The sequence below is a fragment of the Thrips palmi genome, unplaced genomic scaffold, assembly GCF_012932325.1.
Source record: "Thrips palmi isolate BJ-2018 unplaced genomic scaffold, TpBJ-2018v1 HiC_scaffold_17, whole genome shotgun sequence".
Taxonomy (NCBI): Eukaryota; Metazoa; Arthropoda; class Insecta; order Thysanoptera; family Thripidae; genus Thrips; species Thrips palmi.
This window is the reverse complement of record NW_023144626.1, coordinates 7,423,097-7,439,385: the sequence shown is the minus strand read 5'-3', so window position 1 is coordinate 7,439,385 and position 16,289 is coordinate 7,423,097.

Sequence of the window (16,289 nt, the reverse complement as noted above, 5' to 3'; positions counted from 1 at the left end):
GCGAGACAGAGCGACGAACCGACTGTCCGGAATCGGCCTGCCGGGCGAGGAGTGGGCCGGCGCGGCGCGGCCCGGCCGGAACGAGGCGGGGCGGAACCAGAAGAGACCGGCAATTTCCTCATCACGGAAGGGAAAGCGGGTCGCCTCGCGCTGTCTCTCTCGCTCCCCCGGACAATTCCAGCGCCGGGACGCCTCTGCGACTAGCCGCCCCGCCGCCGGGACCGTGGCCGGGAGAGAGCAGGGAGGGAGTGCGAATGTTGCCAATTCCGGGGCTAAAACAAGACCGTGGAAAATAAGCCGCCAGGAGGGAGGCAAGCGGCTCCAGCTCCAGGACTTGCCTCCAGGACTTGCCTCCAGGACTTGCCTCCAGGGCTTGCCTCCAGGACTTGCCTCCAGGGCTTGCCTCCAGGACTTGCCTCCAGGCCTTGCCTCCAGGACTTGCCTCCAGGCCTTGCCTCCAGGGCTTGCCTCCAGGACTTGCCTCCAGGGCTTGCCTCCAGGGCTTGCCTCCAGGGCTTGCCTCCAGGACTTGCCTCCAGGGCTTGCCTCCAGGACTTGCCTCCAGGCCTTGCCTCCAGGACTTGCCTCCAGGCCTTGCCTCCAGTCCTTGCCTCTAGGGCTCCGGGCGAAGCGGCCGAAGCGCGAGGCTGGAGAAATGGCGACTTTGGCGGCGAGGGGGATGGTGTCTCTGCCGGGGGTGGCCGCGGGGGCGACCGGGGGTGGCCGGGGGCGACCGGGGGGCGGTCGGGCCGGGGGCCCTGTGCCAGATAGTGTGCCCTACCACGCCGGCCGGCTGGCTGGAGTATTGACCGCCACCTGGGGGGTGGTGGGTGGCGGGGGCGGGGGCGGCGGTGGGCTCCGGGTGGGGGCACAAGGACAAAAGCGGGGCTGAGGCGGCGGGGGCGGTGGGGGCGGCACGAAGGGCTCTGTGCCGGTAAGGCAGCCGCGCCAGCCTGGCGGGTCGAAATTGGGCCACTGCAGAGGGGTGGGTAGTGCCCCCTCCCCCCTTTCCACCCTCACCCGCGCTCATCCTCCACTCTGATAGGTTTTCGTCCTGCAAGACCCACAAGGACGCCAGCATGTCGCCTCTCCTGGGGAAAGATGTGGTGGAAACTAGAGTAACGGCAAGTGCGGAGGGGCGGGAGGGGGAGCGGGGTGGCGGCTGGAGGGAGGGCTGCCGCTGATGAGCAGCGAGATAGTCTTGAGCTCCGCCACGCCACGCCCCGCCACGCCCCGCCGCGCCACGCCGGGCTTGCCGGGGCTGCCGCCTGCCGGCCGGCCGGCCGGGCCAGGTCGGGTCGGGTCGGGTGGTCCTTGATAAATATTTCGTTTCGTGAGAGTCCCTACCGGTCCGTGCGGCATGTCCGCAGCGTTCGTGCCAACTGTTTAATGCAGGGCGAGCGGTACCGGTGCGGTCCGCGGCACCCTTGGCGGCGCCAGCTGCGGCCCCGACGTGCTGCCGGGCAATTATGGAGACAAACAAGGGGAGAGAGAGAGAGAGAGCGCTGTTTTTCCCAGAGCCCGCTAGAGGCCCTCTAGAAACGGCATCTCAGACGAACAGACGGGGCACTATTCAGGCCGGGAGGGAGGGGCGCCGTCGGGGAGGGGTGGCGGCGGGGGCGGCCGGTTGCTTGGGATTGCAGCGATGTGGTCGTGGGTCTCTCCCCCTGCCCCTCCCACACCCGCGAGACAATAAAATAAAATAAAAGAGGAGGAAATATATGCGCTGCTGCGCGGCCCCGGGGTCATAGAGCAGGATAGAGTGACCGCGGCGCCGCTGCACCCCCTGGACCCCCTGGACCTCGTTAGCGTTAGCGGCAGCCCCTTGTTATAGACCGCGCCACCGGGCCCCGCGCCAGCATCGCCCCAGCCCCGCCAACCCTGCGCAAAAAACGCCATCCAAAACGGTTTGCCATTTTTTTCGTGCGCGACGCCGATCGCCGATGCCGCATCATTACGGTAAGCTGATTCCGAACACGGCATTCGTCGCGCTGTTTCTCTCGCGCGCGCTGCCCTGCAGACTGATTCCGAGAGTCGTTTTCGTCGCTCTGTCTCTCTCGCACCCATACGGGACGCCCCGTGAGTGCGAGAGAGACAGAGCGACGAAAACGACTCCCCTCCCGGAATCAGTCTGCCGCGTGAGAGAGACGGCGACGGAAGCCCCGTTCTAAATCAGCCCGCCAGGCTGTGTAGCGAATCCGCGCGTCAGGTTGCTAAGACCCCAGCGAGGACTCGGTGAGCAGCACGGGGTGCAGCAATCAGTCAGGCTTTAAGGACACAAAGGAGGGGTAAGGACGCCCTACCCCCGCCGCCCCGAGCCTCGCAACCACGCTAGCAGCGGTACAACCAGCAGCGCAAGTGAAGAGCCTCATGAAGAGCGACTGGAGTCCACCCCGCGGGTAGATGATTACCTTCCTTTTCAGGCGGGACTGGGAGCCGGTTAGAGTATCCGCGGTGTTTGCTTTGGCCTGTTTGCGCGGACCGGGTGCTGCCTCGCTGCCTCTCAGCTGCCTCGCTGCCTCTCAGCTGCCTCGCTGCCTCTCAGCTGCCTCGCTGCCTCTCAGCTGCCTCGCTGCCTCACCCCGAACAGCCCTGTGAGCACGGTGTGTCTAGAACGGAGGCCGACCCATTTGACCGTGTCCAAACTCCCCGCCCTTTTTAGCAGATGATACCTTCACACTTGAAACATACTTAAAACTACTATACACATGAAGGTGTCAACACCGGCCACCTCGCTCGGGTCTATACAGGGTGAGTTTTCTCAATGTGTCAATAATTTGCAGGTAGTTTGGGCACCCCAAGGGGATCATTTTCTACCAATGAACTAGTGGGCGCAAACGTCTAGGTACGGAGATAATTGGTGTTTTGTAATTAGCCTTCGCGCCTGCGAGGTAGGCACCCGCTGCCACTGATGGGCGCAGGACCTCACGTGGGGGTGTCGCGGGTCTAGGAGGGGTGCTTCGAGTCTCGAAGGGGTGCGGCGGACCTTTCAAATGTCTTTTGGGAGGGGTTGCCGCGGGTCTCAAGGGGCTGTCATGGTGGCCCCCGTTACAGTGGATCTCACGGCTGTCTTTGCGAGGGTGGCGGGATTCCACGGATACTTCCGCGAGGTAAGTGACACTCCCGCGAGTACTGCTAGTCCCGCGACACCCCCTCGACAGGTCCTGCCACCCTCAGTGGCACCGGGTGCCTACCTTGAAGGCGCAAAATCCAAATCCAAAACACCAATTATCTCCGTATCTAGACGTTTGCGCCCACTAGTTCATTGGTGAAAAATGGTCCCCTAGGGATGCCCAAACTGCCTGCAAAGTATTGACACATTGAGAAAACTCACCCTGTATATTTTGTTTCATACACAATTTTAATTACTATCTTTGGAATGAGCCCGCATACTACCCCGTATAAGGAAACCGAACGAGTATTGACTGAGAAATTTGAAAGGGAAAAGAAAAAAATTTGAACTCTACACCCCCTCCCCAGTCTTAATGGGGAGGCCTCCTGCTTTACTTCGGTGTTCGGGATGGGAACCGGTGCTATCAGGTACCTGGGGTTAATCCCGTCAGCGACCCAAGCGTTCGCCGGGGGACCCAGTAGGACCCCAAAGCTCAGGCAGCTGGGTGAGAGCACCCAGTACGAAGCTCTTTGAGGGGCGGGACGTAGAGTGAGACGACAGAGAGACAGAGAGAGACTCAGACAGAGAAGAGGTTTGGTGGGAGCTTCTTGTTTTCGTAGGGTTGGTTGTGTACCCCATGGTACCCCCACTGTCCGGCGCTCCCGTACCGAACATACAGCGTTTTAGGCCAGCTTCAAAGGACTTATCATCGCCTCCCCGACGAATCGAGGAGGCACCACCCGCAACCACACACCGGGTGGTCTGGATTGATGGATCAAATACTCCATCGCTCCAGTGCCGAGGCCAACCCGCCGAAGCGGATTGCTTTTTAGACACCCACAGCGGAGTGGCCAGGTGAATGTGACTCTGACCACTACGCTATCACGCTTGTACGTCTGGCAGCGTGTTGGACGACGGGTTTGAGTTGCACTGGGAGGAATGCGTTCGAAAAATGTAATGAAATGATGGGATTCGATCCCCGGACCCCGCCACCGGGATCACACGACTTTACGCTCTCGGCCACCACGGCCCATGATGAGGGGACCGGCGTGAGGTGGGTTCTTGACGCAACAGGAGTCGACTGACCCGGTCAAAATTTCGCAAGAAGTTGGGGGAGTCGAACCGCCGACCCTAGCATTGGGAATCGACGCCTCTACTCCCTGGACCACCACGCCCCATGCACGGGGTGGGCTCACGTTCACGGGTTTCGACCGCACTGGGTGAGGCAGTAAAATTAAATGGAAATATTTGTTAGGAGTCGAACCTCCGGCATGTGAGTCTGTTGCACACGGCTCCGCTCCGATGGCCTCGAACCACCACCCTTAGGATAGTAAGTCGAAAAAACGTATGTGACGCTGGTATTCGAACGCCCGCCTGCGGTAACTCGATCCGACGTCTCTAACCTCTCGGCTATCACAGCAGTTGTGAAACACGACGGATCATCTGCTTTCATTAACGTTCGTTGAATGAGATTTTTTCCTTCCTCGTGACCCTCCCACGCGGGGCGCGCCCTCGGCCGGCCTCCCCCGTGAGCCCCACAGTGCCTCGGGCTCTACAGCCCCCGCCCTGCAGCCCTTGCTGCTTGAGACACTCGCCCACCCCACCCCGCTGCAGTGCGATGCAAGGGATGCACCCAGCCACGCCCAACGCGCAGACACAGACACATGCGGCAGGGCCCCGTCGCGAAGCTTTGTGAGGGTGGCGCTACCAAACTAGCTGTGGTAAAAGCGTTCTCAAGGCGTGGCATGAAAGAAGAAGGTCGCTAAAATTTGGCAGTGCACAGTGGGACACACTGTCGGTTTGACGCACCTCATTCGGCATGCTTCTTCCACCCCGTCCGGGCTAGCAGTGCAGTACCTGATGCCCCGAGGTCAGAATCCCGGATGCCAGTGGCACACCGTGCCTGGCTGTGCCTGCAGACTGACTCCGAGTGGGACGTCTCTCTCTCTCGCACTCATGGGCGCTCCTTATCCGTGCGAGAGAGATAGACCGACGGGCACACTGTGCGGAATCAGTCTGCTGTCCGTGCCTGGGCGTGCCTGGGCGTGCCTGGGCGTGCCTGGGCGTGCCTGGGCGTGCCTGGGCGTGCCTGGGCGTGCCTGGGCGTGCCTGGGCGTGCCTGGGCGTGCCTGGGCGTGCCTGGACGTGCCTGGGCGTGCCTGGGCGTGCCTGGGCGTGCCTGGGCGTGCCTGGGCGTGCCTGGGCGTGCCTGGGCGTGCCTGGGCGCGCCACGGCGTCTGGCCGCGCACTTCAAAGGCAGACGGACGCGCTGCTAGCGCTGCTAGCGCTGCTCTTGCCGAACATTTCGACCGTCCGTCCGTCAGGTCAACATCAAAGTGAGTTTGCCCCCTTCGCCCTTTCGGCTCTTCGGCTCTTGGGCTCGGCAGGAAGACGCCTTGAACTTGTGACCTCGCCTGTAGACCGGTTCCGAGAGTCGCTTTCGTCGCTCTGTCTCTCTCTCGCGCCTCCACGGGACGCCTCGTGAGTGCGAGAGAGAGACAGAGCGACGAAAGCGACTCTCGGAACGAGTCCGCTCGCTCGCGTGCTGCGGGACGGCGTGCTGCCGAGAGGGCAGAGAGGCGTTGCGCCTGGCACCTGCACCCCGACACCGCCCTGGCCCAACCGGGGAGGGGTTCGGAAAGGCCAACCGGCACGACTCGTCGCCTTTTGAGTCGCAAAAGGACTTGAACCGAACGTGTGACCCCACCAATGGATTGCTCTCCGAACGAGGAATCCATTGGTGGGGTCACACGTTCGGTTCGAGGCCTGTTTAGCGACTCTGGAGCTCAAAACGCGTCTAGAGTTTTGGCCGCCTCCACCGGCCTTCTGGCCCACTGTGCCCCACCCGCCCGGAGCGGCCCGGAGCGGCCCGGAGCGGCCCGGCCTGAGCGCCCGGCTGGGTAGGCCACGCGGCCGGAGCCGTGCGCTCGCGTTGCCTACCCCGCAGGCTGATTCCTCCGGCGAGTCGTTTCGCCGCTCTGTCTCTGTCGCTCTCATTGGACGTGCCGTAGCGGTGCGAGAAAGACGGATCGAAGGAAATGATTCTTCGGAATCGCTCTATCGGCAGCAGGCACCAGGATTTGCCACGTTTGATGCGAGTCCCATTTGCGGGAAATAAAGAACGAATGCAGAGACACGCCGATCTGGCCACACCTGGCACGCTGTGGGGCACAGTGGGTGTGGGGGGCGGTGCCCCCCCCCCCTTTTCCCTTCCCGCCGCCAACTCATTTACCCGCAGTGAGGATATAGGAGGCCGTTGGGCGTGCACGTCCACCGAGCGGCGTCAATCCTTTAAATTGGCTGCCTGCCGCCTCATTCCGAGTGGCCTTTCGTCGCTCTGTCTCTCTCGCACTCAAGGGGGTCCCGTATAGGTGCGAGACAGACAAGAGAGACGAAACCGACCTTCGGAAACAGTGTGCTGTGCCACCGCCTGCCCCGCTGCCCCAGCCAGGCGAGTGCGGGCACCCGATTGGTCGCTGGCTCTGGATCCTCTGGACGCGGTACGCGGTGGGCACCACACTGTGGGGCCAGCAGCCACCAGGTGGCGCTGTTAGAAACGACCCGCGCAGCGCACACAGTGGATTTGCCAGAAGACCGGTGGAGGCGGACGAAATCCCGGGCGCGTTCTGAGCTGCAGAGTCGCTAAATGGGACTTGTACCGAACGTGTGACCCCACCAATGGATTGCGCTCCGAACGAGGAATCCATCGGTGGGGGTCACACGTTTGGTTCGAGTCCCATTTAGCGATCCTGGAGCTCAAAACGCGTCGAGAGCTTCGTCCGCCTCCACCGGTCTTCTGGCATATCCATACTGTGGCGCGCGGCAACTCTCCACTTTCCTCGCGTCGTCATGACAACGAGAAAAGTTATCTTAATTTTATTCACGTTCAATTCGCTACCTTTTTGATGGTGAATTCACGTTCAATTCGCTACCTTTTTGGCGGTGAATTCACGTTCAATTCGCTATATTTTTGACGGTGGGGTCCCTTCGGGCCCCTGCTCGGCCCTGCCGGCCCCCAACGCACGCGGCCCGCGTAGGGTCAGTCCCGACGATCACGCCATGACGGCCATGACGGCCATGACGGCCATGACGGCCGTGACGGCCGTGACAGCAGCGGCAGGGCGGCACGGGCACGCAACCCTTTCCAATGGGAAACAAATTGAGCTCGACCCGGCCGACCCGACTCGACCGGAAGGGGAGCAAGAGTTGCCCCATTTGCGCTTTAATCGTTACGAAATGATAACCTGCAGACTGATTCCGAGAGTCGTTTTCGTCGCTCTGTCTCTCTCGCACTCATGGGGCGTCGCTTATAGTTGCGAGAGAGACAGAGCGACGAAAACGACTCTCGGAATCATCAGTCTGCTGGTTGCTCGGATCGGTTTTCGACACGCACGTTTGCGATGCCAGCGTGAGGTGCGGCGTTGCCATACGAAAAAGAAGAATGCCGGCCGCCATCCCCGACCGAGTCTCCGACCCACACGAACAGCACGCAGCCGTCAAGCAAAAATTGATATCGACGGTGGCGGTGGCCATGGCGTGCTGGCCTCCGCCCATAGGTCACGACGCGCGCGCACACGAGTCGTTTTCGTCACTCTGTCTCTCTCGCACTCATGGGGCGTCCCGTATAGGTGCGAGAGAGACAGAGCTACCAAAACGGCTCTCGGAATCAGTCCGTCCGTAGACACGCTGCATCGCTGTCTCGTTCTGTCTCATTCTATCTCTCTCTCTCTCTCTCTCTCTCTCTCTCTCTCTCACACACACACACCTACACAGAGAGAGAGAGAGAGAGAGAGAGAGAGAGAGAGAGAGAGAGAGAGAGAGAGAGAGACGGCGTCCAGGGCATGGCCGGCAGGGCCCACACCGCTGCATGGTCTAGCGTCTTGGAGGGGGCCTCGGGGCGGGGCTAGAGCCCGTAACAAGGAAACGGCGAGTTAAGCAATATAAGCACGCCGACAATTGGCGAATCTATCCTCGGACCGGACCTTTTGACCAGGACCGCCCCCCTCCCCCTCAGCCCCTCGACGGCACGGCGTGGCGTGGCCGCCAGTCCGGCTGCACCGTGCCCCGTGCTACTTCCGTCTGGCCGTGCCGTGCCGTGCCTCACGCCGTGCCGTGCCGTGCCTACACTTTGTGGTCCCGTCTCGTCGCAGTGCCGTCGCGTCGCGTCTCGTCCCGACGCGTCCGTGTCCGTCTGGCCGACGGGCACACGAACCGCCGCCATTCCATTCCCCTCCATTCTAGAGAGAGACTGATTCCGAGAGTCCTTTTCGTCGCTCTGTCTCTGTCGCACCCGCACGGGACGACCCATCAGTGCGAGAGGGACAGAGCGACGAAAACGACTCTCGGAATCGGTCCGCTGGACGCCACGCTGGCCCAGAACCACCAGAACGCGCGGGGGCGTGGGAGTGGGACGCAGCACGCAGCACGGCCAGTGGCGGGTCCAGGGCGAAGGGGGCGTGGGAGTGGGACGCAGCACGCAGCACGGCCAGTGGCGGGTCCAGAGCGAAGGGGGCGTGGGAGTGGGACGCAGCACGCAGCACGGCCAGTGGCGGGTCCAGAGCGAAGGGGGCGTGGGAGTGGGACGCAGCACGCAGCACGGCCAGTGGCGGGTCCAGAGCGAAGGGGGCGTGGGAGTGGGACGCAGCACGCAGCACGGCCAGTGGCGGGTCCAGGGCGAAGGGGGCGTGGGAGTGGGACGCGGCACGCAGCACGGCCAGTGGCGGGTCCAGGGCGAAGGGGGCGTGGGAGTGGGACGCAGCACGCAGCACGGCCAGTGGCGGGTCCAGGGCGAAGGGGGCGTGGGAGTGGGACGCAGCACGCAGCACGGCCAGTGGCGGGTCCAGGGCGAAGGGGGCGTGGGAGTGGGACGCGGCACGCAGCACGGCCAGTGGCGGGTCCAGGGCGAAGGGGGCGTGGGAGTGGGACGCAGCACGCAGCACGGCCAGTGGCGGGTCCAGGGCGAAGGGGGCGTGGGAGTGGGACGCAGCACGCAGCACGGCCAGTGGCGGGTCCAGAGCGAAGGGGGCGTGGGAGTGGGACGCGGCACGCAGCACGGCCAGTGGCGGGTCCAGGGCGAAGGGGGCGTGGGAGTGGGACGCAGCACGCAGCACGGCCAGTGGCGGGTCCAGGGCAAAGGGGGCGTGGGAGTGGGACGCGGCACGCAGCACGGCCAGTGGCGGGTCCAGAGCGAAGGGGGACAAAATAGCACTTTTCCTACTTACAGGGGCAAAGAGTTTCTTTTTGTCAACCTTGCATGTGGCTTATCTAGGGAGGGGCCAGGGTGCGTTGTCCTTTGATAACTTTTCAGAATTATTTTTTTGCCGGTCGAAAAATTCACCAAAAATTTGCTGGGAGTCGAACGCTGGATCTCGTGGACGACGGTTGACGCCTCTGCGCCCTCGGCCGCGGTGCACCTGCGCTCCCCACGCGGTCCTGCAGCGCCCCACCACGCCATCCTTGAACGGGCCCGGCCAGGCCCGGCCTTTGTCCTGGGCTCGGTGGGCTCGCTGCCGTCTCTAGCCGTCTGTAATCAGGATGTGATCCATCTGCCAGTGTAGTCGTGTGGTCCGCCGTCTGTATCGGGCCTCGCCGTGAGGGCCTCCTCACCTCGCGGCCCGGGCCATCGGGCCATCCCTGGAGAGGCACGGAGACAATGCTTCTTGTTGCAAACTAGAACAGCAACGAAAGAGAGAGTTTCAATGACAAGATTATTAAACCTTCCTCACTTTCACCTATCTTGCTTGAACCTGCCTTCGAATGAAAAGATGCATGCAATAGGTTAGGTCCAAAATTCCGAAGATGTAGTTTAGGTAGAGGAAAGCGAAATCCTGTTTTCATTGTCGGCTCGGATGCCACGCAGAGCAGCGCGGCACACTCCAGGATTACCCCCGCTGCTGGAGGCTGGAGGCTGGAGGCCCAGGCCATGACTCTGTGATGCGAGCTCCGCCGAGTCCACGAGTCCGCCACGCCACTGCCACGCCACGGCCACGCCCTGCACCGCCACTGCCACGTGCCGCTGGCCTCGCTGGCCTAGAGCCCTGTCCAGCGCCAAGGGCCCTGGGGCCCGAAGGGCCCGAAGGGCCTGAACGGCCTGAAGCCGAGTATGTGCTCGGCGCTTATGCCGGCGTGGGGACCGCGCCGTAACGCCCCACGCTCCACTGGCCGCCACGCACCGCCTGCACTTGGGCCCTTCCCCCGAAGGGGAGGGCTTTCATGGGCTTCGCTGCGGTAAGTCCGGCGCTGGGCAGCGCAGCCATGCTGCAGCGGCCGGAGTCCGCCAGTCCGCCGGGCCGGGCGGCACCAAGCCCCTAGTCCCGGGCTCGGCGCCGCACATGCCCGAGTCCCCCAAGACCGTCCAGGAATGCTGCGCACGCAGACCCGGCCCGCAATAAAAGCTCCGGACCGGCGGCGGGCCGATTTGTCGCTCTGTCTCTGTCGCCCCCGCGCGACGCCCCGTCAGTGCGACAGAGACAGAGCGACGAGAAGACTCTCCGGAATCGGTCGCCCGAGGAGCGGGGCGCGGAACGCCGCTTAGCCTCTTCCCTCAGAGCCTGCAGACTGATTCCGAGAGTCGGTTTCGTCGCGCTGTCTCTCTCGCACTCACGGGGCGTCCCCTATGGGTGCGAGAGAGACAGCGCGACGAAAACGACTCTCGGAATCAGTCTGCTGCCGGGACGGGGCGGGACGGGGCGGGACGGGGGCGGGCCGAAGTGCCCGAAGCCTGACGAGGACGTCGTCGTCGGGGACGGGGCGGGCAGCCGAAGGCAGCGCGACAAGTCCGGGGATATGGGTTTCAGCGCGGAGTTGGCGCTATTTCGGCTTGTATCCAGACACTGTAAGGGGAGGGAGCGGAGCGCTAATTTCCTTCCAGTTGTTGAAACGCGCGGCTGGAAGTCCGGGCCGAGACACGCCTACGCCGGGCTGCTGGCTGCTTCCGGACATCGCTCTCGTCGCTCTGTCTCCGTCGCACTCATGGGTCATCCCACCAGGGCGCGAGAGAGACAGAGCGACCAAGTCCCACTCGGAATCAGCCTGCAAGCCATCATTTTTTCAACGCCAATCCACGGCGGTCGATGGTATCGTCGGTGTGTACGTCTCCGTGTGCGTGCGTGTGTGTGCCAGGCACGCTGTAGCGCGACAGGGCGACAGGCATCCCAGTGCCAGGCCAGAGGCCAGCGCGGTGCCAGCACGGTGCCAACAGGGCCCTTTAGCGTTCGGCCCGCTAAGTGGCACGGCGACTCGCACGGCGAGCGAGCGAGCTGGTAGTGCCCTGCCCGCCCGCCCTGTCGCCGCGCCAGACGCAGGACGCAGCTCGGGGCCCCCGCAGCCCCCGCAGCCCCCGATGCTCGAGCACATGGAAAATGGGGCTGTCGTGTTCGCCCCGGGGGAGGAAGGGGGGCGGTCGATATCGCCGTTAATGACGACCGATCGCTTCTCCGTGCCCTGAAATTATGTTCGGAGCCCCCGCAGCCCTGGAGGCCCCCGGCCGAGCCCTCGGCGTGCCCCTTCAGGCCGTCTTTCTCTCTCCCCCCTTTCGCACAGTGGGCCAGAAGACTGGTGGGGTGGCCAAAATCCCAGGCGCGTTTTGAGCTCCAGCGTCGGTAATAGGACCCAAACCGAAACGTGTGACCCCACCGGATATCGCGTCGACAACGATGTCCGTCCGACTCGCATATCGAATCTCGACATCGATTCCGGGTTCCACGTCGCGGCGAAGGCCGGTACGGCACGCCGCCGGCGGCCTTTGGCGGGCGTGCAGTGTGCCCGCCGTGCCCGTGCGCGGTGCCCAAACAGCAGCGCTTCGCTCTGTCTCTCTCGCACCCCTGCCGGCCTGCGGGACGCGGCGGGACGCCTCATGGGGGCGAGCGGGACGTCGGCACCGCTCCGAATCGGACTTCAGTCCGACCGTGTTTTGCTGCGGTCGATCGTTCCCGCGAAGGACACCGAATTGGAGGCACACGAAGCGCCTTGACGACCGGGGCGGCCGGGTCACAGAGGGAGAGAGAGAGACACGGAGGAAGAGAAAGAGAGAGCCATTCCGGGGAAACAACGGCCCACGCGAACTTGGTCGGCCTTTCCCTCCGCACGGGAACACTGCTTTCCAGAGAGAAGTCCGATTTTCTAATTGAAGCCAGTGCCAGACGGCTGCTCCACCACCATGAAGCAGACGCAGGCTCCACGGTTCTACCAAGAACCAGGTCAAAACGGCCCCCGACCTGCCTTGGAGCACCCGGAGTATGTACACTGCACACCACAGTGGCGCCGCTACACCGCCGCCACTCCACCATGCACGCGAGGCAGCCAGGCAGCGAGGCAGCGGGCTCGTCGCCGCCGCGCCGCGACCTACCCGAGCCCCCGCGGGGTGAGGGTGCCATGGCCGGCCAGGGCGGCCCGGGGCGGCCCACGGCCTGCAGGGCTTGACGGCGGGCTCCGGGCCGGGGGAGGCGCGGGGAAAGGGGTAGCCCGTAGGCGCCATGGGCATGCCATGGGCGTGCCAGCCCTGGCCAGCCCCGCCAAGATCTCTTCGGTGGCCTTGGGAGACCCCCCCCCCCCCGCCTCCCGCGCTTCCAGCACTCCGTCCAGGCTCCGGGTTGTCAACGTTACGTAAAAAAAAAACTTAGACAACGTCTGCTAACGCGTTGTATCGTTAAGGACGGCGACGACGGCGCGTCGCCGCTGGGCATGCAACTAAACTGATTATTCTAAAGTACCTTACTAACGGTTCGCGCGTTAGCGTCAAATCGTGACAAGGGATGAATTTTTCATGACGAATTTCCGAGCGCGGGGCGCGGGGCGCGGTCGGACCTGGAGGGTCGCTGCCTCGCTGTGCTTCACTGTGCTTCGCTGCTGGAGCGGCTGGCAGCCAGATAGCCAGATCCTCGGACCGTCGCCGGCCTCGCCCTCAGCCTCGCCCTCGCCCTCGCGGGGCCGGATTTGGGGATAAGGTGAAGAGGCCTGGCCTTTCATATATTCTGTCTCCGCTCCAGGCCAACTTGGTTCAAGGGCTGGGGCGGGCTGTATGCAGGCACACCGCAAAGGGGAGCAGGGGATGATACCCTGCGCGCGCACAGCACAGTGGGCCAGAAGACCGGTAGAGGTGGCCAAAACTCTAGGCGCGTTTTTGAGCTCCAGAGTTGCTAAACAGGACTCGAACTGAACGTGTGATCACACCAATGATTTCCTCGTTCGGAGAGCAATCCATTGGTGGGGTCATATGTTCGGTTCAAGTCCTTTTGCGACTCAAAACGCGTGTATGATTTTGGCCGCCTCCACCGCTCTTCTGGCCCACTGTGCTCTGTGGTGTCTCCCGTGTCCCCGTAATATAAGGACATTGAAAAATGTGGCACGGAGCAGAGCGGAGCTCTGAAACTCTCGGAACCAACCCACCATTCAGTAGGGGAAAAGAGGAAAAAAAGAAGTTACACGGAACTTGGGCGTGTGGCCCGGCAGTATGAAAAATTCAGCTGACAGCTGGCAGAGGAAAAAGGCCAGGAGTAATTGCTTGAATGTGGTAACAGTGTGTGCTTGTCAGGCACACTCGTAAGGGACTCGTTGGTTGTTTTAGCGTGTGCCAGTCAGACACATCGCTATTTAGAGCGTGCCTCTAACCAGAGTGTATGAGCACGCAAGCGATCGCACGACGACACAAGGCGACATAACTTTTTCGCTGTGGCACTTCGCGCAGTTTGGATTTCAGTGGGCCAAGGTATAGAGAACGGTGATCCGGGTCCAGGCTCCGCGCTCGCGGTGTGGCCCCTGGCGCCCCTGGCAACAGCGGAGCGGTCCCGTGCCCCTCGGCTGGGGGTGGGGGTGGGGGTCGAACAGGAGAGCGGTGCGGCAGAGAGAGAGAGAGAGAGAGAGAGAGAGAGAGAGAGAGAGAGAGAGAGAGAGAGAGAGAGAGAGAGAGAGAGAGAGAGAGAGAGAGAGAGTCACTGATGACGAAACGGACCTCGCCTCTCTTCCTGCAGCGAGTAAGTCGGTGCGAGTGCGAGGGGGTAATATAACTCACATGGCCGCGTCGCGCTCGCGCACGCGCACGGACAAGCCGTGACACTTTTGCGACAGTCTGCGGGTCTGCGTCGCCTTGAGCCCCGACTGCCTCGCCTTCACGATGACCCTGCGTGACAAGCCGTGCGCGTGCCCGCCGGCCGGGACGAGCGAGCGCCCTTCACCAGAAGAGGACTTTGACATTTCGCTGAAAATTCATGAAAGCCCTTGCCTGCCACTGCCAGCCCCTGGCGTCTGGGACAGTCTGGGACAGTGTGGGACGGCTGACGAGCGGACAGGCAGTGCAGGTGGGAAGCCTAAAGGTCCAACGGCGACTCGTGCCGCCACGTGTTCCGGGGAGGACTTGGCGCGAAAGGGCGCTTGCAGTGTGCTTTGCTGTGACAACGCACCGTTAGTCTTGCTTCCCTCGCGGACTTTTTTGACATTTTTTAAAGCGTCGCCGAGACAAGACCTTGATGACTCGGCTAATAACTCTGAAGCTGAGTAATAAGGCAAAAGGATATTCCCTCATTACGGCGAAAACAGGCTGCTTTGTTTCTCTACGCGCTCTACGCCCTCTTTGAAGGGATGTAATTAAAAGTTGCTGCTCCAGACAGGCACCCTTGCTGGCACCGACTGGCACGGCACCGGCCGGTGGACAGGGACAGGGTATGGCGACCCAGCCTTCTGTGCCTCTCTCGATACCAGGCACTCTATTTAATTGGTCTCTCTCTCTCTCTCTCTCTCTCTCTCTCTCTCTCTCTCTCTCTCTCTCTCTCTCTCTCTCTCTCTCTCTCTCTCCCTGATACGATGCTTCCTCCAGAAGATGGCTGCGGACGAGCAGGTGCCTCGCCACTGGAAACGGCCTTCCAGCAGTTCAGTTAAGGTTAGGTTAAGTTAGGTTAAGTTAGGTGGCAGCGCTGTCGTGTCGCACAGCCACACTGGAACGGCTGGAAAGGTTGGCGGCGTAGCGGGGGAGGCTGAGCAGGGCCGGTCCAAGCCCTAGCCTCGGCCCAAGCCTCGGCCCAAGCCGCAGGAAGCTCATTCAGAGCCATTCATCATCATGCAGCCTCTCAAAGGGCACGAGTTTAGCCAGTCGGACGAGCGAGCGGCGTGGCGCGGCGCGGAGGCTGCAGACAAGGGCCGAGGACCCACGGACAAGGGCCGAGGGACAAGGGCGGCTCAGTTTCGCATTCCCCCGCTTCGTTTCCGAGCAATTCAAGAGGACAAAAATTGGCCGAATGCGGCGCGTGATGGGACGGCCTGATACAGCGTGGACCGTCCGCCTGGAGCGCTGTCTCCCTCTGCCTCACTCCAGCGTAGCGCCCGGTGGGTAGGCCACCCAACCGACGCCGCGCGGGTCCCTGCGTGACCTGCGTGAGGCGTGCGGAAGTTTTCTAGATCGCGCCTCTATCACGGCCATCGGGCCGCGTTCGAACCGCAACCTCGTCGCTCTGTCTCTCTCGCACTGCAGGGGCGGTCCATCGGGGTGCGAGAGAGACAGAGCGAATCGGGCTGCTACAGGATGGCGCGGCCACTCAGCGACCAGGGGATAATGACGCTAACCCGCGTCCGCCACTGGTCGTCCGGCACTATGTAGTCGTGCGGCGAGTCGCGGGGGACGGCACGCCTCGCTAATCCCTTGCGACATCCAGGGCCAGGCTCTTCATCGGCATTGTCCGCGGAGGCGGAGCGCGAAGCAGGTGGGGCGCGGCGCGGAGCTGGCGGGGCGCGGAGCTGGCGGGGCGCGGAGCTGGCGGGGCGCGGAGCTGGCGGCCGGGGGCTCCCCCCTCCCCCGCCCCCAACCATTAATTAACCCGCAGGAAGCTCCCCGCTCCCCGGCGATGCGATTCCGGAACGGTTCATTAGGTGCGGATTTTTCCGTTTAAATTTGATGGCTCGTTTAGGCGGCGGGAACGCGAAGCCTGGCCAAGCCCGGCCAAGCCCGCGAAGCGCTCCATGAAGCCGCAGTCGGGCGCCATTCATTCAATCTCCGCGAACACGGCGGCGAAGCGATGCGGGATTTCCTGGACTTTCGGCAGCACGATGATGGTGCACTGTGGGTCAGAAGACCGGTGGGAGCGGCCAAAACTCTAGACGCGTTTGGAGCTCCGGAAAGCAGGTGACTCGAACTGAACGTGTGACCCCACCAACCAATTCCTCGTCCGGAGCGCAATCCATTGGTGGGGTC